The sequence below is a fragment of the Phoca vitulina genome, unplaced genomic scaffold (assembly GCF_004348235.1).
Source record: "Phoca vitulina isolate PV1807 unplaced genomic scaffold, GSC_HSeal_1.0 scaffold24, whole genome shotgun sequence".
Classification (NCBI taxonomy): Eukaryota; Metazoa; Chordata; class Mammalia; order Carnivora; family Phocidae; genus Phoca; species Phoca vitulina.
In genome coordinates, this window is record NW_022589727.1 from 2,559,712 (window position 1) to 2,582,306 (window position 22,595).

Genomic DNA, 22,595 nt, shown 5'->3' on the forward strand with positions numbered 1-22,595 from the left:
CCGAACCACCACACCCGGCTGGCTGCAATGAAACTGAATGAGGCAGTGCAAAGCAGGGCTAGTCTACCCTCCAGCTCTAGGCCCCCTTCTCTCCTTCACCTCCCCTCCACATCCCACACACTCTCTCCTCTCAAAAGCAAGACCAGGCAGGGAGCCAGTCTCCCCCCACACCTGCCATCTAACAGGGCAGAGTGAGTTGCTAGGAGGCAGTGCTAGTTAGTACCAGTACCTTCTCTCCTCCCCTCTTCCGGTATCAGCGGAAAGCCCAGCTTGGAGCTGAGTTAATACTCTCACTTTCCTGGGAAGGTGTCAGCCAGGCCAAAGCGGGAGATGAACTTCTGCTCCGTACGTCTGCAAAGAGGCAATAGGAATCAGGCTCCGCTTCTGCAGGGTGGTGTGGGAAGTAGAGCCTGGGGAAGCAGAACTTACACACCCACCTGGCCCTCTCACTACACTTTAACAGGTGTACTGCCTGCTAAAAAAGGTTAAATAGGATTCAGAGTGTCCTCGTATAATATCCATAATATCCAAGATACATTAAAAAATCACTCATTATACCAAAAACCAGGAAAATCATAACCCGAATGAGAAAAGACAACACATGCCAACACCAAGATGAATGATGTATTGAAATTATCTGACAAAGATTTTAAAGCAGCCATCACCGAATGCTTCAACAAAAAATTATAAATTCTCTTGAAACAAATGAAAAAGCAGAAAATCTTGTGAAAAAATAGAAGTATTAAAAAAAAACAACAAGAACACCTGATAGAGATTAGTAGAACTGGAAAAAACTTGCTTGATGGGCTCAGCAGTAGAGCAGAAATGACTTGAATGAGGTGAACTTGAATTAAGATCAATAGAATTTACCTTATCTGAACAATAAAGACAAAATGGACAGAAAAAAAAAAATGAACGGTGTCTCAGGGACCTCAACTAACATTTGTGTCATTAAAATCCCCCAAACAGGGAAGAGAATGGAACTTGAAACTTATTCAAAGAAATAATAGCTGAAATATTCCCAAATGTGAAAGACATAAGCCTGTAGATTAAAGAGCTGTGTGAATATCACGAATACAATAAATTCACAGTATCACAACCCCTCTGATCATAGGTATTAGCTAAGAAGGGCAAAAACATTTGGGCTACAGAGAAAGGGCACATCATATTGCTTAACGATTCCTACTGTTCTTTTTTAAAACAAACAAACAAACAAACAAAAAACAAAACAAAAAACCCCTCCAAACCCACTCCCTAGGGTTGACATACATGGGAAGTTGATCTTTTCATAAAGCCAACCCTTAATTATTTACTGATCTAAGTTTCCTCTTCCCAGTAGTGTATGGAATTCCACTTGGAACTTTATTAATGTCTCATTACTCGTTTGCATCTTACTTTTCAAATTTTTGCTTTTCTTCCTCCCTACATTCCTTTCTTTTGGATGTTCATGTTATAAGGAAACATTTTATGTTTTCTTTGTCCAAAATATTTATTGAACGTCTACTATATTCTGTTCTGTTCTGATTCTAGACACTGTTAAAGGTCCAGGTAACATGAAAGAGAAAAAGGCAAATTATCTTCATCTTAGGGTTTAAGAGTTTGACGTGGGACACTAACATTGCTACGACCATGTGATAAGAGAGGCCAGTAGAAGTGCCAATTGGAGTCATGCTTACACTAATGTAGGTTTGGTTTTTATAGAATAACATATATTTATTTGAAAACATGCATGCTAAACCTATTATCAAGTGATGGCAGCAAAGACTACTTAGATCATGTGTGCCTTTCTATTTGCTGGCAGGTGGTAACATACACTACTGGGAAGAGGAAACTTAGATCAGTAAATAATTAAGGGTTGGCTTTATGAAAAGATCAACTTCCCATAAGGTGGCTTTGTGCAGAGCTGCTAGTATTCAGCATCCCAGAACAGCTCTACCCAAGTTCAGAGTCTGGTGTCTATGCTCAGACTGTGTACCCATCCTCCACAGTGCAAAGCACCACAGGAAGGGAGTAGCCGCAGGGGGCAAGATCCTTTTCTTGGAGCCCAGACTCATGGTGGGATCAGTGCTACTCAGACGATTACATTGCTCCACAGGATGGCAAGAGAGCCGGTAAGACATACATATGCCAACCCTTTGCCTTTGGTGTCCAGCCTGAACAAAACGATGCTTTCTAGTGTTGCTCAAAATGTTATTTGTTAAATATGTCTAAAAATCAATACCTGTATGAGGAAACAAAGATTGCCTCAGTTCTTTGTTCAAGGACTCCAATCCAAGAGAGGTGGAATTATGATTTCAGAGCAGGTATTCTAACAATCAGGCCCTTTCTACCTCATCAAACTATCATTTCTTGTAGGATTGAATCAAAGGAGGATATAAATTCTGAATGAAAAAATATATGAGAAAATATATTATTCATAGCTTGAAAAGTTAAACAGAAAACTCTTCTGACTTAAATGTTTAAAGATAGGGGAAATTCCCATTATTGACCAGATAGATAGAAGGCATCAATGTTTCATTTACTAATGTTATGAGGTCTATGTGCATTTATCTTCAAAATTTGAGGAACTGATTTGATTGGCTCCATTAAAAAACTTTTTTTTCATGCTACATATGCCTCTAACTAAATAAGAAATAGATTGTCCACACAGTATTCAAGTCCTGTAATTTCAAACAAGAAGCAATCATTATTGTTGATATGATAGAATTGAATTTTCCTGCATATTTTCTTTTATTTTAAAGTAATTAATTTTACTAGGATACATGTTTACCTGCATGTTTCTTGATCTATTCTGTCTCCGATTTACGTTGATCTTGATCTAGTCTGCTCAATATTACCAAGATAATTTTTCTAAAATGGCTTTTGTCATATTATTTACTTTTTTGTTTTTGCATAATGTATCCTATGTTAATTCATCTACATTCTGTAGCAAGCAAGTAGGGGGGTCGAGTGCAGCTCACAAGGCCATGACCCTTCTGGAGACTCTTGATTCACAGACTGAGCTCCCAACATCCCTGTACGTATGACGCGATCCTCCTTTCTGGCTACAGCTGATTGGGTCAGTGGGGGACATCTGACTTGTACAGCACCCAAAGGTCATCTTTCCTGGGATGTGATATTGCAATCTCGAAATGACCAGACTGTGTCTGAAATTATAACATGTAAATAGAAGCTGACAAAGCCAGTCTTCAGAGTGAGTGAGAGGAGAATGAAAAAGACATGCCAAAGGAAGTACAGGTGAGATGGTCCGAGAAAGGATTTCTATCAGCTTTCCCAGATCTGGTTCATAACCTTTTCTGAGGCTTGGAAGCATTTGTCCATTTGGGTTCCTTTAAACTCCTCCATATCATTTTAGTAATTTCCTCTATTTGACTTAGGCTAACTCAAATCAGTTTGTTTCTTGCAGTTAAAATAGCTTACATAATGCTTTGGGTTCAAGGACTGTGAGATCTGGTCCTATACTATAAGCTAACCATATTGTCTGATGTTTTCTGATGTTTTCCATACATTTGTTATTCTCCTCTTTTACTCAGTTGGACCTCAGACCTCTCCTTCTGCTCAAATGGCATATCCTAGCCTAGAATGTTTCTTTTTTCTTTCCAAATAACAACGATTCTTAACAAAGCTCAAGCTGAACACCCTTTTCACACAGATTTGCTCCATCAAAGCCTATATTACTCAGGATTGGTAGGTTATGTTGTGGCAATGAATATTAGATTTGAAATATCAATCATTTAAGAAATCTTCATTTCTTGTTCATGCTATATTTCTAATAAAGGTTATCAAGGATTTTTCTTCCACACAATCAGTTAGAGACTAATACCTGCAAAAAATAGCTGTACCATCTGGAACACACAGTAACCTTAATTACTGAAATTAGATTTGTTCCTTCCAAATAATTTCTGGAATATAATATCCCATTTATTTAGAAATAAGACTTCAGATATACTCAACCTTGTAACATATCTGTGGACTAATAAGTAAGTGAACAGGGACCCTGAGATTCCAAAATATCTCTAGTAATATTTTAACATTCAACAATCTGACTATTTTCTACCCATGCAAATGTAGACTATTAAGGTTTTGTTTGTAATTATGTAACACTGAAGTGTTGGGAAGACAAAAGACGGAAAACAGGTGGCAGCCAGTTTGGGAGAAAATTTTTTCTGCAGATATTTTTTTCCTTCCTCTAGGGAAAAAAAAAAAATAGAAGCCAAGACTATGTAAATACTCAGGGTTCAATGATGAAAAATGGTACATAATAAAAAATAATCCTGTTTGGTCAACTTCATGCAGCCAGAGAAATGTGTTAATTTATTTAAGTTGTATCTTTAAGTAAGATTAAGAAGCTAATACTATAATAATTAATTCCTATTCTTCTGCTTATGTCTTAGAAGGAAATAAATCAACATAAGAACTGTGCTCTTGCTTCCTTTGTTCCCCTTCATCTTCTAAAATCCCCCCACATTCTCCTATCTTACCATCTTTAGGGAGAGGACGTTAATGAGAAGGGAAAGGAGATGGGACTAGGGATCCTCGTGACAAAATGGGGCTGCTGGGAGTAACATTATATCTATTTTATGGGGATGAAGCCCTGGTACCCATCCCAACTCCTCTGGCTCTCCTTGGAACTGAAAAGATGGGATCCATCCTTTCTTTAACAGAGTCTACCATAAGCCGTCAGTGCTTAAAGGAAGAATGGCTGGACTCAAGAGCCTTCAAATCTATCAGTCAATCTGGGATGCAACTGAGTTATGGGAGTGCAGGCCAATTGTCCTTCATTTTCATTTTCTCTTTATGAAAAAGTCCCTTTTTTCCCCTCTAAAGGTGACTGATGTCAAAGACTTTGTTCAGTTGAAACATTAGGGAGGGCTTGGGAGAAATGAAATAATCCCCCTGTAAACCTATAAAAAGCCTTCATGGAAGGCATTCTGCGATGACAACAGAAGTGACTGTTGACAGTCTGGGAGGATAGGATACTCAAAACCAATGCAGAGCCAGACGGTGCATAATAGTGTATTACAGGGAATGGACATTCATAATGCTGACCCCGTTTCATGAAGGAAAGGTGGGTATAGTCGCTATTCTCTGCTTCAGAAGTCAGGGAAACAAAGCATTTTTGAGATACTTTTATCAAGTGTGATTAAGGAAAACACAATATGGGACTTGGCTGTGGATAAATTTCAGTTATTTTGTAATATTTTCCTATATGGGACAATTTTTTCCTTAATGATGACAGGTGAATATAGTATCACTGAATTTTGATTTCCACAAAGGGTTTTCCTCAAATCTGATGAGAAAAAGAATACATTTTATATTTAAAATAAAACCTAAGAGAGAAACAGGAGAAAAATCAATATTTGGTAACAGGAGTCTTAGGTTCATTATTGAATAAAACTGAAAGAAATCTCATAAAATTCTGTGAACCAACCTCATGTCTTCAGATTAAAAAATGTCTAAAAGCATCAAGATAGTTTATAACACGTTATCTTCTGGGACCCCTCAACAACAATGCCCACATATTTTCTGAGAGCTTTCTAAACAATTCTAATAATTTTAATAATTATGATAAGATATTCTTTGAAAACTTAACCCCAAAATTTCCCCCTTAAACTTTTTTTATTTTTATTTCTCTCCTTAAACTTTTTAATAACAGCTTTATTGAGATATAAATCACATGCTATGACATTTATCCTTTTAGAATGTATAATTCAGTGGGTTTCAGTATATTCTGAGCTGTGCATCCCTCACCACTAATTGTAATACATTTTTATCACCTCACAAAGAAACCCTGTACCCATCAGCAGTCACTCCCCATTTCCCCTTCCCTTATCCTTTGGCAATCACTAATCTACTTTCTGTTTCTATGAGTTTGCCTATTCTGGGCATTTCACATAAATAGAATCATACAATATGCAACCTTTTAAGTTTGGCTCCTTTCACTCAACTTAATGTTTTCAAGGTTTATCCATGTTGTAGCATCATTACTTTATTCCTTTTTAGGGCCAAATAATATTCCACTGTATGGCTATACCACATTTGTTTATCCATTCATTAGTTGATAGACATGCGGATTATTTCTACCCTTGGGCTATTATGGCTAATACTGCTATGAACGTTTGTGTACAAGTTTTTGTATGAACATATCCTTTCAATTCTTTTGGGTATAAATCTAGGAGTGGAGTTGCTAGATAATATGGGTTATTCTATCTTTAACTCTTTCTTTTAAAAAATAGTTATTCATTTATTTGAGAGAGAGAGCATGCGTCCGTGCGAGTGAGGAGAGGGGCAGAGGGAGAGAATCTTCGAGCAGACTCCCTGCTGAGTGTGGAGCCTGAAGCGGGGCTTGATCCCATGACCCATGAGATCATGATCTGAGCTGAAACCAAGAGTCAGATGCTCAACTGACTGAGCCACCCAGGCGCCCCCTATCTTTAACTCTTTGGGGAACTTCCAAACTGTTTTCCAAAGTGGTTGCACCAATTTACATCCCCACTAGCACTGCATGAGGGTTCCAATTTCTCCACATTCTGCCAACACTTGATATTATCTCTCTTTTTGATCACAGATATCCTAGTGGGTGTGAAGGGGTATCTCATTGTGGTTTTATTTGAATTTCTCTAATGGTGTTGAACATCTTTTCATGTGTTTATTGCTCCTTTGAATATCATTTGTATATTTGTCTGTCTATTCAAATCCTTTGCTTATTTAAAAAATAGGATCTGTCTTTTTATTGTTGATTTGTAAGAATTCTTTATATATTCTTGATATAAATCTCTTACTATATACATAATTTGAAGATATTTTTTTCTCGTTCCATGAGTTGTGTTTTCACCTTCTTGATGGTATCCTTTGAAACACAGGAAAGTTATTAATTTTGATGAAATCCAATTTAACTATATTTCTTTCATCTCTTGCGCTTTTACAGTCATATCTAGGAAAACATTGCCTAATCCAAAGTCACACAGATTCCTATTTTTTTCTAAGAATTTTATAGTTTGTAGTGTCAATGAAATATTTTGATTTAATTTTTGTGTATGGTGTGATGGTCCACGTCATTCTTTTGCATGCAAATTTCTAATTGTCTTAGTACTACTTGTTGAAAAGGCTATTCTTGCCTCATTGAACGGTCTTGGTACCCTTGTTGAAAACTGATGGACTATGAATATAAGGGTTTACTTCTGTCCTCACAATTCTATTCCATTGATTTATATGGTTAGCCTTTTGCCAGGACCACAGTGTTTTGATTACTGTAGTTTTCTAGTATTTTTTCTTATATTTAACACAATTTTCTCTTCCTATGCCAGAGAGAACAACTTGACTGGCCCACCCCATCATTATAGGTTCTTCTTTTCACAGTTATGAAATATTTCAGCTGGAAAGGAACTTGATGATTAGCTGGCCCAGTCACTTCATTTTATAGATGATGACTCTAAGCCCCAAAGGTTTGTCTACGGGATGTGATTATGTGGGCCTTTCTGCATACATAGTACCAAGTTTAAGAAATCTCATCTATTTGTCTATTTGCTTCAGACTTTGTTTTTTCAAAGATTTTATTTATTTATTTGAGAGAGAGAGAGAGAGTGCACATGTGCACGAGTGGGAGGAGCAGACGGAGGGGGATAAGCAGACTCCAAGCTGAGTATGGAGCCCCTTGCAGGGCTCCATCTCACAACTTTGAGATCATGACCTGAGTGGAAATCAAGTGTTGGACACTTAACCAACTGTACCAACCAGGCACCCTTTGCTTCAGACTCTTTAAAAAAAGAAATCAAACATCACAGACTCTCTGCTTCTGCCTGATTCTATTCTTCCCACTCTCATCCCTGGAAAAACCTCCACCCTGAATCTAGTGTGTATCATTTCATGATTTTATACTTTTCTAGGACCAATACAAGGTAGTATAATATTTTTAATCATTCAACAACATTCTTTTCTTATTTTAGCATTGTTTTGTTAGGTTTATCCAGGTTGATAGATGCAACTTTGACTCAGTCATCTTAAAGGGTCTATTATATTCCATTTAACAAATATCTTTCATATACCCATTGTTCTGTTGAGAGACGTTTATATTTTCTCCCTTTTTTCCCCCATTGTAAGCAATATTTGTGCATTCGGCTTCATGTTCAGATACGAGTGTCTCCAGTGGAGAAATGCCACTGGAGAGCAGCAGAGGACCTGCAGCTTTTTAACTAGATATTGCAAATTGCTTTCCCAAGTGCTTCTCATAGCTCCTGTTTCTCACATCCTCACTTGTATTTGATATTGTCACACTTTTTAATTTTTGCCAGTCTGATGTGTGTGTAATAGTATCATATTATTTAATTTGCATTTCCCTGATCACTAGTAAAACTGAACTTTTTTTCATATGTTTATTGGCCATTTGTTTCTTCCCCTTCCATTACATGCTTAAAAAATACATTTCAGAAGACTGTTTTTTTCCCCCTCCAGTATGAAATTGCTGCTTTGTATTTAGCCTGGAGTTACATATGACTCCCCAAAGCCTAGTCTACTGCTCCTGCTACTTCTGTCTTACTTCTGCTGTTGCCGCCACCAACACCTCACCACTGCTCTTCGCTGAGTGGCTACACTGAGCCTGGAGTATTTATTATTCTAATTCTCACACGACACTTGCAGACACATATTGTAATTTCCATTTTGAAGATAAGAAAACTGAGGTTTAGAGAGGCTAAGTGGTGTCTATAAAGTTATATAGCTAAGAAGGGATGGAGTTTTATTCACATTCGAATTCATTTTCTTGAAAAGTCCCTTTTCTCCCCCAAAGATGTTTCTTCCAATCTAGTTCTTTCTTTTTATTTTCTCTAAATATGTCTCCTTGTCCCATTGATTTTTGTCCTATTTAAAGGCAATTTGCCCAATTTATCAGGAATGCTTCACGTTTTCTTTCTGTCTTCCAACACTTACTTGGTGATACGTTGAAATTTCTTAACTACAGGGTTGATTTTTGAAAAGGATTAGTCATTGTTTTGTTTTCCACAAATAGATTGAATAGAATGGATGCTAAAGATGTGTCATTTGGGCCACCGTTTGAAATTACCAGGTGAAGAGTGAGTCATTTCTAACTAATTCCATGAAACATGTATCTTTTATCTGTGTGATCTATGCTTTATCATAGAAGGAAACGAAACTCGTCTAAAATGTTATGTTCTTCCTGAGAACATGTTGATGCTTGCATATTTTATGCACAAAATAATTGCTACTTGATTGATGACTTGTTCTGATATTTCAGGTGCAGATGGCAATCTGGCCTAATCTGTCTTTATTCATTCATTCCATTCAACAAACACGTATCTAGTTCCAATTATGTGGCAGGTACTGTGCTTGGCTGTGGGGATAATAATCTTCTAGCTAATACTATTGAGTGTCTCCTTTGGGCGAGGGACTGGCATAGGTGCTTTATATGCTGCTCATCTCATTTAATTTTCCCCAGACCCTTACAGGGTTATTGACCCAGCTTCACAAATGAGAAAACTGAGGCTTAAGAAATTAAACGACATGCCCAATGCCACCAAATTTGTACGTGGTGAACCCTCAATCAATCACACGTATTACTTAGTTGACTTATACATTAGGCAATTGCCAGTCAGGCCAAATCTTTGTGTTTGCTGACCTATGTCAGGGTCTTGAGGGAATGGAATGAGAAAATTAAGTACTGACAGGTGAGGGAGATGCAAATACTAAGGTATGACTTGAAGCACCTGAGTGTGGGCTCCTGGGAAGGTACCAAACATCATGAGGATGCTGGGACTTGGCAATCAGAGAAGTAAAAGGTAAGCGTATTTAAAATTTTGCTTGTGACAAGAGCTGTTCTTACCTTTAGTTTTTGGAGGTGGGTGAAGTAGAGAACAAAGGCCTGTCTCCTGAAATGAAAATGAGTAACAGATATCTCTCTCTTTAGTTATTTGTTTATTTTTGCTATTAATTAACCAGAGACTTCATTTACAATAACTGATTTTTCACAAAGAACAGCATAGTGGTGCATAAACAATTATTTTCAGACTCACTTGTTGGAAGCCATCCTCTGACCTACATTGCTTTGCAATGTGTTCTGAATGTGGTACAAATGGATTTAATCATTATTAGCATCACTATTTTTATTAAAGGTGAAATATGACAAAGAAGATTCATGCTTGTCAACAAGGCTACTTAGCACTTCATGGTTTTCTTTTTCAAATGTGCTTTTGCAAATATTAAACAGGCAAATGATTTTACTGTGATGTGAATAGAAGCCACACAGCTGTAACTCCACGGACTCTGTGAATATGTTCCCTGCAATGTCAATTAATTTTGCTTCCTGAAGCATATTCTTTCATGTATAGTTTCATCCATGCTGTGTGTTCTGCCTGGAATGATTAGAGGCCTGCTAAAGTGGATAAAAATAACAAATTAAAAACAGAAAAAAACAACAAAACATAATAGCTTTTCAGGAGTGAGGCCAGAACTCAGAGTCTGTTTTCTTTCCATTTTCTATGTTTTAATTTATAGTGTAAATTAATCGCCTTTCTCCCACCCCTTGATAAGAATGGTCTTTTGCACTCTATTAACCCCAGGTTCTAGAGAGAGGCAATTTCCTAACAGGTGAATTAACACTAGATAACATTACCTCAAATGCCAAGTCATTTAATGTGTAATTGAAAAAAAAAATTTTTAGGAGGAAGTAAAGCAGTGTCTTAACTTAACAAAAAAAAAACCAAAAAACATTATAAAGAGTCTTTACAAACTAACTACAGACTCCCTACCTCCCGCGAGTGATTTGCCTGTTAACAAAGCACAAGAACAACTCCCACTACCAGTACACGAAGAAATACCCCCAATTTCCAATTACTTTTGCGGCTGACAGTTCACTGGACTGTTAAGACGCATTCGGCACCATTGTGTGGATGTGGTGAAGCCAGGCAGCCGTGTGCGCCTCTCTTTTTGATTATGCAGTAATTAGACTGTTCCACTAATGGAAGGAGGGAAAAAAGTTTCGAGAGAAAATGACATCTAGTGAAGCTTGCTTTGAAAAAATCACCGGCACAAAAGAATAAAGAGTAACCTTTTTGTCATGAACACTGTGAAAGGTTTTATGCGTTAACCAAGCTGCATTAAAAATGAAAAGTTGGAATCGCAAATTAGCTCAGGCATAATTGTATGTTTGCTTGCAAATAATAAAGCAAATAGGTGATTCAGACAAGCTCATTAGTCAATAATAAGGCCTTTCAGAGATGTACACAAGAGACTTTCTGGACGCAGACAAGCATCTCTAAGAATTCCGGATTCTGTGTCTCTGCTCAGTGAATTCATTGAAGATCCCTTGACAGTGTTCGGAGAGTGGGAGCTTGCCCTTTTGTCCTTGAACTAGCTTCACCTGAGAGCTCAGCTCTTCCTGTGGGTTATTAATGTATTAGTGACTCTATAAAAGTTCCCTTGATTTATTTTTCTAGTGGAGAATTTAATTCCTTCTCCTCTTAAAATTAAAAACTCAATTCAGTCCCTGCTCTTTCAGTCTGGCCCCAACACCCACAGCCTTCTTTTCCCCTTTTCTCCTTTTCTTCCCACTTTTTTTTTCCTCACTCAACTTTGTATTTTTAGTATTTTGTGTGAATGTGACATTTTCCTTTTTACCTATAGAATTTCCCCATTCTCTCTCCCCAGTGTGAATTGAAAACGGCAATTCTTTATTCAGTGCACTGCAAATGACTGGCAATCTTTTGCAGGTACGAATATAACCAAATGTCTCCCTTTTTGGTCTTATAAATTCTTAGAAGCTTGGATGCCCTTTGCAGTTTCTTCTCTCTCTCTCTCTCTTTTTGCTAACAGACATAGTAAAAAGAGTTTGGAGATGGAAAATGTTGAAATTATCAGTTAAATGCATTGCTCTGATGGAAGAGAATTTTTATTTATATGGGTTTTCATGTATTACTGATTTATACCTGATTGAATGTCTGTTTAACGGTTCTCTGGTTCTGTTTCCCATTTATATGGCAATTAACAAATATTATATTTTTAGCAGATTGCCATGGTGACCATATTTTTTAGACAAAAATTCAGGATTCAGAATTTGACAAAAGATTTTTGTGCCAATTCTGCCATCGAGAAACACGTTGTTAGATTTTTAGATTGTGAGATTGTGGCAGACTTGAATGCTGTGATCTTTCCTTGTTTATGGGATGACAGGGCATTTAAAATGAGGATCTGTGAAGGTTTTCAGCATGGGACTTGGTATGGACAAAATAGAAGGGCTTTATGTACAATTTTTAACATACTCATTATATTACCATTTTTTCCTTTCTCAGGAGAGCATATTTGAAAGAAAATGTGTGAAAGTGACATTGTTCATGGTAGAACCTCAAAGATACTCTGTTTGGTTAAAAATCACATTTTAAAGTATTTTCCCTATTAATATCTCATTACTTACATCATACACTAAGATTGATTTTTGAAGTACTCCACCGCTGCTATGAACAAATGAGTGTGTTATGACACCTTGGTTGAGAACTAGTGATTTAAATTATGGTTCCCTGTGTCAAGGAACATAATGTAGTTTGAAATTATTTGTGATTCTCTACCTATTATTGCCAATGGAGAATGGGGGAAAAAATAAAAGGAAGAAATGACAATTTAAAAGGGCCCATTTCAAGGATGAGATTTTTCATTTTGGCAGTCTTGACTACCTCTCCCATCAACATTATTACTGTCATTAACCTCATTACTGTGATCACCACCATCATCAGACCCGGCAAATCTGGGAATAACAAAAAAGGACACCATGTGTCTCTGCTCTTGAGGGCTTTGTTGTTGCCCAGCATTAAAAAAAAATACCCCCAAATTAAAAAAAAAAAAAAAAAAAAACACCAAAAAAACTCTTTCAACTAGTACTTGGAAAATGTATTTTTAAATTAGTTAAATTACCCTTGAAATAAATGTTCTCAGACTTCCCTAGTATGTATTTTATACTGCATACTTCATTCGTTATTAAGACATATAACTTATAAACTTGTCAGAAAAGCAGAGTTTCAACAACAACAAAAAATAGAGCTGCTTCTCTTTATGAAATATTGGTGTGAGTAAAATTTTTATAAGTAGAAGAACATTTTAATTGAAACATGCTTTTACATGAACTGGACTGCTCATTTTTAAATTAACCTTGCTGCAAGTTATCTACTAAATAGGACACATTTTTTTGGCAATAGAAATAATTGCTTCCCCATCCTTTTAATATATGTTTTAGAATTTTTTATCCATATTTCCTTATATTAGATTTTCTTAAAGTTTGATATCCACTTGATGTGAAATCTTTTTGCTTCATTGTATAAACAGAGTATATGTAAGAAAATATATAGGTGGGTAGGGTTATGATATTAATTCTCAAAACTGTTGAGGGATCTGTAACACTTGTGACCCAGAATGTAGGTATATATTTATGAATTTATTTAAGACCCCAGATGAGGAAGGTTGACTTTTTTAAATCTTCTTTAGTTTACACCATACCATCCTCATTACTTCATGCAAGGCCTTTTCCATCACTATACTCTACTCCTATAATTATGCCCTTCTTCCACAGCCACTTTATTCTGTTTAATATATACCTTTTTGTTTATATAGATTTTTATAAGATGCATGTTTATTTGTCTGTGAGTATGTTAAATGTCTACAAATGGTGTTGGCATAACATTGTGTTTTTTTTTTTTACTTTTCCACTAAGCACTATCTATTAAAGACCCATTCATTTTGCTGTGAACGTGGGTTGGATTTAAAAGTTAGGAAGGAGCTGGCCAGCAAGCAGCCTTCACTCTGCTGTAGAGTAAGAGAAATGTGGGGACTGGAATATGGAAGTAGGTGTGGCTTAGAAACCCAGATTGATAAGTAAAACATACAAAAGGATCATTATAGAATATCATTAAGTACCCAAATATGAAGTACATGGTAATATCTGGTAAAATTTCAGAGTGGGAAATCAGTAAGGGATGGAGAAGTAAAAGAAATCTAGAAACGGAAGGACCCAAGATTTGAAAATGCAGCAGGAAAAGAGATCCAGGTGTTGCAAGTGGGGCGAGGGGAGAGGAGTGACAAAAGAGCAATGCAAGTTAAGGCATGAACTTGGAGGCTGCGGGATATAGGAGAGTGAGAAATAATTAAAATGATGCACTACAGATTTATAGTAAGATTGGAAAATTGGTTTTTCTATGGACTTGCTGTGCCTTTGTTGTGCATATCTGCTTCTTTCTACTGGTTGCCTTCTGTCTCTGCTGTTATAGACAGCTTCCCTTATATGGTTGGGGAAGATGGTGGCAATAGCCCCAGCCCACATCCTCCATAAAAGTGGTGATCCAAGAAGAGGATGTTTTCTTACCAAGAGTCTGTTTATATCTAAATTCATGGATAGACTACTACTCCTAGTTCTCGGATGTCTATTCCTTGGATCCTTTGCTGAAAGGCATGAGAATGGAATACCACAATTGATCAGGCCTCTACCACATGCCCAGGTCTGAGATAAGAAGCAAGCAGGTCCCTATGATGGACAGTCCCACAGGAGACATGCAGATGGAGAAAGGGCACAGTTCCTCCAAGGGAAGAAGGAATCAGGCAGACAAGAGCAGCAGATATAAAGTTTCCCATGTGATCCTCACAACAGTTCCAAGAGGCAGGTAGGACAGGAATTCCCATTATCATTAATAGATGAAGACACAATGGCTGACCCAAAGTCAAATAATTTGTAAGTGGTTGAGCAAGAACTTGATCAAAATCCACTGAAGATTCTAGAGCAGGGAAGTGAAATGATCAAAGAAATATTTAAGAAAGGTGAACAATATAGAGAAAAGCCCTAACAGTTACATTTTATTTTTGAACAAAATTTCTTTCCATTCTTTAAGTTTGCTTTTTTCCTATACCCTACGACCTATGAATCCTATAATAGTTCTTTGAAGATAAAATTCAGAAAATCAATGCCAAAACCTTTTCATTATTTAGAAAAAATATATCTAGGTCTTGAGCATGCACACATACACACACTCACGCACTCTATTTCACACAGACTTAGTCCTGCTATGTTTATTGAGAGTCTGTTGTGTACCGGGCACCTCTCACATGACTTACCCATATTATCTCACTTAACCCTCACACAATGACCTTATGATACAGGCTGTACTGTAATTCATGTTTTATAGAGTCACAGAGAGGTTAAATAATTTGCCCAAGTTCATGTAGATAGGTGGTAAAGCCAAAATTCATACATAGTCTGGTTGCCAAAATAGATGTTCTTACCCACTAACCCATAGAGCTAAATAATGTATGCATATGCAGAAAATACTGTGTATATATTTTACTCTATAGGTATATTTTACATAATTTATGATTGTTAATGCCAAGTAATCTGTGTAATTAATGTAAACCACATGTTTATTTCTTTGGAACTCAAAAAATTCCTTGATTTAGTTTTCCACTGTTCATTAGAATAAGTGGACACATAAGTCTGGACCATTGTAAGTTTAATTGCCAATAGATGACCAATTCTGATTCTTCCTATATACATAAAGCCCAAATTAGGTGTGGATTTGAAATTTTCAGATGTAAAATAGTCTGATATTCACAAGTACATTGCCCTATATACCATTCTGTGACTTTATCTGTTGCACAAACACCTCTGCCAAGACCAAAATCTTACTAAATGCATTTTTCATGTTTCATCCTGAATATACTATTCTTGAGTTATAATATAAAAGACCAGCACTTAGCAGCTGGAAAATAACATTTTGATGGTAGCTGAGACTTGGGGAAAAAAAACTCTACTACAAATCCTGTCAATATTCAGCTGACAGAGGCTACTCCTGCGTGTTTCAGTAGAAGATTTTCAATCTGTCTGCAACTAGCTGCCAAAACTTTTGGATGAATAGGGAGGAATACAGTCAATCACCCAGATGTTCCATCTGCAGGAGGCCATGCACCCAGCTATTTAGAAACAATCAGGTGCCTGGAACATGAAGACAACACATCTGGAGGGTGTGTGTGTGTGTGTGTGTGTGCGCGTGCACGTGCAGTTGTATGAACTTTTTGAGGATATATATTGATGTCATGTAGAAACAATTATTAACTCCTCTTGCAGCCAACTTTGAGATAGAGCGTGTAAGATATAGTTTAGGTGAATGTTTAAGGATATTCCATATTATATGTTGGTCTTATTGAGAAGATGTGGATAATTCTATCTCAACATATGTCTGAATGCTGATTATCTAATACCTAACCTTATTTTGATATTGCATATAGAATACTTCATCTAAGTAATGGTTAATTAAATGATATAACCACCTCTAGTTTTTCTTGGCTTCCCCCATCTCCATCTAACTTCTAACACTTTATCAAGGTCATCTAGTTCTAAATAAATCAAATGACTAATAAATATAAGAAAACATGCCCAACCTCTTCATTAACTCAGGAAACGTGAATTTAAATAGGAAGATATAAATTGTAGGGATTTTAAACAGGGGGAGGATATGTTCAGAATGCTTTTTAAAGGTTTTGCTCAAGATATAAATCATACAGATCTGAGATTTTGAAAAACACAAACAAAATGTAGTAATTTTGCACATGGAAATATCACAATATTCTGGAATAGTGAAATACTGAAAACTGGTGTTGTAGCTCCAATCTTAGATGCATTGGGGTATCAGAGTCCCAGTCTTTTTTTTTTTTTTTTAAGATTTTATTTCTTTATTTGACAGAGAGAGACACAGCGAGAGAGGGAACACAAGCAGGGGGAGTGGGAGAGGGAGAAGCAGGCTCCCTGCGGAGCAGGGAGCCCGATGTGGGGCTCGATCCCAGGACCTGGAATCATGACCTGAGCCGAAGGCAGACGCTTAATGACTGAGCCACACAGGCGCCCCTCAGAGTGCCAGTCTTAGATGGATACAGATAATTAATGGGCAGGTGGTGAAGACAGGAATGTAGGATCAGGGAACAAGGAAGGTGTACTATTACCAAAGTTGGGCATGAAGGGAGGAGGTTGGAGGGGTATTGACTGGGCTTAGGGTCTAGGCTGAAACATACTCCATACTGCAGAGGCCAGTGATATGGCTTGTGGTGAGGCGTCAACTGGGAGCTGAGGGTCCCAGAGGTAGGGCCATATTCTTCAGTGGATGTACTGTAGACCCTTGGACAAGTCTCTATACAAAATGACTGAGGTCCAAATATCAGCAATCTCTCCCCCTCACTCAGAATGAATTTGTAATGGCCTTAGAATTTTGTTTTACAGTTGGACACAGAATTCCACTTAGAAAAATAATGCCATTTTTAGAAAAGAGCCTTAATAAGATTCAGAGAGAAAGTTGAGATCCTTACTGGGTCTTCAGGAACCCAACACACAAATGAAATAACTATACAGCTCAGAATTAGAAAGAAATAGAAATTGTGATGGGAGAGAGAAGAAATAGAAGAGGCAGAAGAAGGAGAGAAGAACCAGTGAGAACACACAGGGCTGAGGCATCATAGGTGAAGTAGCCAGTTGAAAAAAATCCCTGATGTGGGTTAAAAGAAATTGAGAGAGCAAGGCTAACATTCATTTTTAAGTTTGCAATTCTATAACATGAGCTTCCCTTCCCCCCAAACCATTGACAACATTTGATGGAATTTTTAGTGGGAACTGAGGAAGGGGCTTAGCTTCATACCTGGGTTGATGTGGTGTAGAATGCAGTCTGTACCTGACAAGGTGAGAAGTAAGACCTCCAAGCAGGAGGTCATCATTAAGACACATCCCATCCACTCCCATAATCCCAAGAATTTGGAGAAAATCTGGTAATGGCTTTGGATTTTCACAGGACATTGAATGGAGTTTGAGCCAATCAAATAAGTTCTGATAAAGATTCTAAGGAACAGGGAGCCATAAGCTGACATCTAGGCTACTTTGTAGGTCTGGAGCCCTATTCTCTTCTTGTTAAAATAATACATGATTTTTCTCCTTTAAGAAATAGATTTAATGCAACAGCTGAGCACTGTGATAAATTGTCTGAAACTAGTGTGGACCATCTGGCTGTCATGAATAGTCTTAAATAAATCGAACCCAAAGTAAGAAATCTAAGGAGACAGTAGATTCCATCTTAAGAGAATGTGCAAGGTTTGAAAAACACACTCTGGTTTTCAGAGGCTTGTTCATGGCAATGTGGAACATTGGCTAGTCATAGATGACAATGACACCATGACTAGTTCTAGATAGTTGAAGCAGAAATAGAATTATCAAAGGACTCACAGATCTCAGAATACCAGAGAGACTCTCCAGATGACTAATTACTCTGTCCCTATAAATTTGTACTCAGAGACTCAGTGTTTATTTGGCATTAATGAAAACTTAGTGATGTTAGAACCACTGTCTCCTGATGATTTCTTTTTCTTATAGGCCCAAATTTAAAAGCATCCACTAATTTATTTATTCATCTATTCTCAAGCATTTACGGAGTATTCCCTTTGTGTCAAACACTGTAACACAGTACTGAGAATATACAGATCCATAAAACGTGGTCCCTATTCTTAGGAGCACAGATTCTAACAAAAGGATAGCAGGTAAACAATTTTAATGGAATTACAAGTCATGAAGCCTAGACAAGGTTTCAATGGGAGCACAGTAGAGAGAGTTACTGACTGGCTGGGGAAGATGGAAATGACTTCAAAGAGATTACACAATAAAGCACAATATGACCAGAATCAGGGACTTTAGGAATCAATTTGGATGAAGACACAAACCTTAAAATCATATCTACCATCAATATGTTGCAATTATATTAGTTAATGTAGGCTAAGCTGTTGTAATAGACCGCACATTCAGTGGCTTAAGGAATATTTTATTTCTTGCTCATGTAATTCCAAGACAGGTATTCTAATATCAGAAGGCAACTCCTCTGCACAGAGATTCAGGGAACCAGGCTTCTTCTGCTTATGGCTTTGTCATACCCAAAGATCTTTTGTCAACAGTATAGTTAAGTATGGTCAATAGTTAATGTGAGTCCTGATGTTCAAGTTCAAGAGTAGGAGGGAAAGAGAATGCAGTAGTCATGCTGCTGCCTTAAAGTCCCCTAAAGTAGTATAAACTGTTGACTCACGTTGAGTTGGCTGGAAATCTGTCTCAGAGATGCATCTAACTACACAGGGGCCTGGGAAATGTAATCCAGTTGTGTTCTCAGGAAGAAGAGTCTAGGTTTTGGTGACCTGCAAGTATTCTCTGCCAGAGATGTAAAATAAAAGGTGATAAAAATTTAAATAGCTTGGATCATTCTAAAGTGGTAATAAGATTTTTCTTTCAGTATAGTATGTAAATTCCTTCATTTGGCCTAAAAAAATTAATTGCACAAGAACAGAATAGGAAAGCCAAAGTAACAATATTCATATAGGAAAAAGTTGGAGATGTTTCTTGAAGACTAATTCAATATAAGCCTGCAGTTTGATGTGGTTCCTGAAAAACAAGCAAACAAAATTGCAAACAAAAAAGAGAATACAATTGTAGGCTGCATCAAAACAAAACAAGTGTACAGGAAAGAAATGAATTCAGAATCTTTTAATAGCATTCTGGTGCTATTTTTAAGAGGCACAGATAGAGTGAACAGAAAGAGTCTAGGATGATAAGGTGACATGGATCTAAAAACTGTTATTTGAGGATGAGTAGTGAAAATGTCAGGTTCTGTCCTAGAGAAGAAATAGCATGATGAGGGAAGGGCGTGTGTGTGTGTGTGTGTGTGTGTGTGTGTGTGTGTAAGTAGGGAAGGGAATGGCTTAAAGTGGTCTTTTAAACTCAACAAATTTAATGATTTTGAAGATTTGATGCTTGGAGGTTAGCCATATGAAAGAGAAAGTCGATTCTTTCTCTTTTGCATCGTGAAACCAAGGAAGAAACATTATGACTTAATATGATAAACATCTGAGTAATAACTGAAGCTACCTAAAAATGGTAGAATGGGCTGCTTCGAGAACTGTTGAGATTCATGTCACTGGAAGGACTTGACCAGAAGCCTGCTGTAAAGAAAATTTTCTCGTAGAGTGGACTACATGATGTCTAAAATATTTCCTAGTTCTATGATTCCCTAAATTTGGCATTATTACTATGGCTCTTCTGGATAATTCAAGCCAAAATAAAATTCCTGTTGAGACACATGAGTGAAGGCTACCACTGTTAACTTGGCCAAGAAGTACAGACAATGTGGCCAACATTAACGACACCCTCTTTCCCATTTGAAAAACACTTTTGAAATCATGTAACTAGCAGCTTTCTTCATGAGACACCATTTTGCTTGAAATCAAACACTGACAGACAAATTATGGTTATTCAGACTTGAGAATTTGGCAGACATTTTTTGAAAATGAACAATGTGAATCTGTCACTTCAAGAAAACAATGAAAAATATTGATTGCCAATGAAAACATTTGAGCTTTTAAGCAAAAATTGGCAGTATAGACCTCTTGTATTTGCCACACGACCATGATAGATTTCCAATACTCAAGGAATTTTCTGATGAAGTCAGTGGTGATATTACTAATAAATGTGGGGGTTTTATATAATGAAATTGTTTTCATGTAATTTTATTGTATAATGAAATATGTCAGCATTTGGATGATCCATATAACTCAGTGAGCCAGTATTTTCCAAATGATGAATACATAATGTTAAAAAATCATGCATGGATAAAAGATCTACTCAAAGTATACATTAGATCAATAGATTTTTATGTAACAGAGTATGAATATCATTGATACAGTTTCAGATTTCATGTAACTCACTTTAAAGAATTACCACTTGCTGAGTTTTGGTGTAGTATTAAAGAAGAGTAACCACAATGATCTGAAATTATTAATAAAATACTCCTCCCCTTTTCAACTACGTATCTATTTGAGGCCAGATTTTCTTCATGTACTATAACCAAGATCACAGATTGCAGTATTGAATGCAGAAGCAGATATAAGAATCTAGCTGTCTTCTATTAGGGCAGACATTAAAAAGATTTGTAAAAAATGAAAAACAATGCCACCTATCTCCCTGAATTATTTTGCTTTGGAAAATATAGTTATGTTTCATGCAAATATATTACTGAAGTAAACATGTAATGGGTTTATTATTGTTAAGTGAATTAATAAATGTTTTAAAAATATTTTTAAAACAATAAATATTAAAATTGTTTTCATTTGTAGTATCTCATCTAATACTTTCAACAACCACGGACCTACATATTATCATCATATTTTACTTTCAGTGAAAGGAAGAAAATAGATGGCCAGAGAGCTTATGGGACATGCTCAATGTCATATAGTAAATTATAATTCCAATTCAGATTCTGTAGCTCTAGGTAGACTTCATGATTTCTTTTAAGAAAAGCCCTAATCAATCCAGAGAAGGAAAAGAGGACAGTGGCTGAAGAGGCACCTGGGACAGCTGCTCTCAGAAGAAAATTTGAGGAAATCATTACACTGAACTTGCAACACTCAAGAGGTATAATTAGAAAACAACTTGATTTATTTCTCCACCACCCATTCAAACATGTGCTGTAGGACTAGTATTTGCCTTACCTTTTGAGTGAAAACTAAGGCATGGTCCAAGACTCTTGGTAAATCTGAGGTTATAAAAGTGGTTCCAACCCAGGAATTAGTAAGTCTAGTGTAACAATAAAAAAGTAGAACTTCTCTTGAAATTATAGCTTCTCTGCCTCCCTAACTCAAGATTAGGTCTTGTTAAGAAAGAAGGAGCTATGGATCTTTCTCCTTCACATAGTACTCCTGCTCTTTATCTTTCTTAACATGAATTATCTTGGTGGGTTGAGGGTTGGGGAAGAGACAAAGGAGAGTCAGTGGCGGCAGGAAACTTCTTACTTGACTGGAGGTATCTCTGTGATCTGGGCTTCCTATACCAAAGACTGATTCTTTGTTTCATCAGGGGTGTATCTGTGACTCTTTAGAACCCTGCCTCCTCCCCTCTCTCAACCTGAGCATCTTTGATCATCAGGTCCCTCAAAAATGGGTAATTGTACTTCTTTTCCAACTGGTCACTTGACTTCCAGGCATCCCATGGTACACATTCTGCTTCCTTTTGCTTGAGTCCTTCTCATGGCCCTCTAGATGGTGATCCAAGACAACCTTGTATCATCTCTTTAAAACTCTTTGTTCACATCTACTCCACAGGAAGCCTTGCACTTGTGACCCATCATTGGTGGGAGTTCAGGGATTTCACAAACTACAGTGCTTTATCCAGCTGTCCTTATTTTATATTTATCTGGATTGAGTCAGACAGTAGTTCACAGCATCCTCCAGATTTTAGGAGACACATTTCAAGCTCTTTAAGAAGTCTCACTGAATTACCTCTTTGTAGACTTAGGTTAGGGCAGGCACTTATTACCCTTTATCTTGATGTGTGTGTAGGAGGGAGTGTTATATTCAAAGCACAGTACCCTATGTATCTGATTCCTAATTTTTGATGAGAGCGAGGATTTAGGAAGTGCAAACCCAGTTTCAGACAGTCCCTTTTAAGTTCTACAGAGGGGCTCTCATGTCACTGTGAAATATAGATCTATGGAGGCCTTGAGTAGGCTGATTGCTAAAATGGCCATTTTTCTTAACTTCTCTGGTAT